Raw genomic sequence first — 1,941 nt, forward strand, 5'->3', positions numbered from 1 at the left:
GCGGGGCAGAAGCTATTTGTATAGATTTAGCTCCAAGAGACGGAGGCAGAAGGGTCTGTGTACGTTTCTGTCTATGTTTCTACGGACATGTGTGTGTATGTGTGAGGTGGTGTGTGTGTGTTCGCACGCGCGCACGCGTGTGCTCGGGTGCATGCCTCCGGAGCCAGGCTGGTTCATTCCAGGTACAGGTGACTAAGTGTGCAGGGTACTGTGAGCCCCTCCTCCAGTAAAGGCTTGCTGTCTAGCTTCAGCAAAGCCCTGTAGCCGTAGGGATCTCTTAATGTTCGGGCAGGCTTTCCTGCCTGTGACTCTTTCTGGAACATAGAGCCCCAGGCTTCCCTTTCTTCTGTGAGGGTTCCTTGAAGTGTCCCCATTTTTTATTTCAATTTTTCAGTGACATTAGGCAGCAAAAGGCTGGCTGGGGCTGGCATCAAGCTTAGACTATTCCTCTGTTCCCTGTCAGTCTGGCCTGGAGTTTCATTTTTGGATGGGGGTTAAGATTAAGGTCAGTTTCATGTTTAGGGCTCTTCCTTGAGCTGCCCCTCTGCTCATAAGGCTTGGTTATGAGCCTTGTGAGGTGGGGCCATAGTAATAGTTGAACTGAGCATTGGGTGGCCTTCCCAAGACAGCTGAGTGACTTCATGATCCATTGTACAAAGCTGGGTCCAGGTTTGTGTAGAAAAAGCAGGACATGGTTTGGGGGTTGATATAGAGATTGGTACAGTTTGATTGGGGCTGACCGTATTAGAGATCATGGTTGCTAGGATCACCCTGCTTCTGGTTATTTGGGGTCTTGTTTTACATGATTGTCTAATCTTGAGAGAACTGTTAACAGCTGTGGCGCCTCGCCATGTCATAAGTGAAATATAGTGTCTCAGAATTATCCAGTCTTCATTCACCTTGGTCTCCTATAGCATTTGATCCCGGAAGGGTATGGATTCTAGGAAGTGACCTGTTTGTAACTGTGGTTTCAAGGGATAAGGAGCTTGTGTAGTATCTAGCATGAGGGGTGGAAATGTTTCTCTACCCTTCATCCTAGGATTCTGGGGGTCACCCGCTGAAGCTCACTGTCTGTTTTACCCAAGTCTCCCTGCTCAGTTGGGGTGAGGCACATCATTGCTGAATAGAGTGGGCATGTGTGTCATCTGGTCCTGATATAGGTATTTGCTCTCATTGCTGCACACCATCATACAATTTGGTGTTACAACCTCATCCTTGTTGGGTTGTGGTAAAACACCATGATCAAAAGCAACTTGGGAAGAAAAGGGTTTGTTTCAGCTTACAGCCCATCATGAAGAGAAGTCAGGGCAGGAACTGAAGGCAGGAACCTGGAGGCAGGAACTGAAGCAGAGGCCATGGAGGAGTTCTGCTTCCTGGCTTGCTCCTCGTGGCTTGCTCAGTGTCTGCTCTCTTATATAATCCACAACTACCTGCTCAGGGGTGGCACCACCCATAGTGGGCTGGGCCCTCTCACATCAATCAATCAATCAATCAATCAATCAATCAATCTACCATCATCATTGCCCCAACTTGCCTATAGGCCAATCTTATGGGGGCATTTTCTCAATTGAAATTTCTTCTTCCTAGATGACCCTGGCTTGGGTAAAGTTGTCAAAAACAAAAAACAAACAAACAAACAAAAACTAGACAGCATATAATTAGTTGTTCCTGTGTAGGATGATTTATTTTGAAATTTCTTATCCCAGTTTACCTTCCCAATATCCTCTTGTGAAGTTGATTATTGGGCCTCTTTACAGAGAAGGAAACCAAATTTCAGAAAGGTAGTGACAAAACCCATCCTTAAATGTGGGCACTCAGGTCTGTCATCTGCACATCTGAACACTGCCACCTGCACATATTCATTCCCAGGACATTTCTTTCTTCCTTCCTTCCTTCCTTCCTTCCTTCCTTCCTTCCTTCCTTCCTTTCTTTCTTTCTTTC

At 46.4% G+C, this 1,941-nt stretch overlaps 1 protein-coding gene across 6 annotated transcripts in view; it reads left to right on the forward strand.

Moving 5' to 3' along the window:
* Positions 1 to 1,941, forward strand: part of Shank3 (SH3 and multiple ankyrin repeat domains 3) — a 62,371-nt gene that overhangs the window by 8,031 nt on the left and 52,399 nt on the right. The window lies entirely within an intron of this gene.

This window comes from Mastomys coucha, unplaced genomic scaffold (assembly GCF_008632895.1).
Source record: "Mastomys coucha isolate ucsf_1 unplaced genomic scaffold, UCSF_Mcou_1 pScaffold11, whole genome shotgun sequence".
Lineage (NCBI taxonomy): Eukaryota > Metazoa > Chordata > Mammalia > Rodentia > Muridae > Mastomys > Mastomys coucha.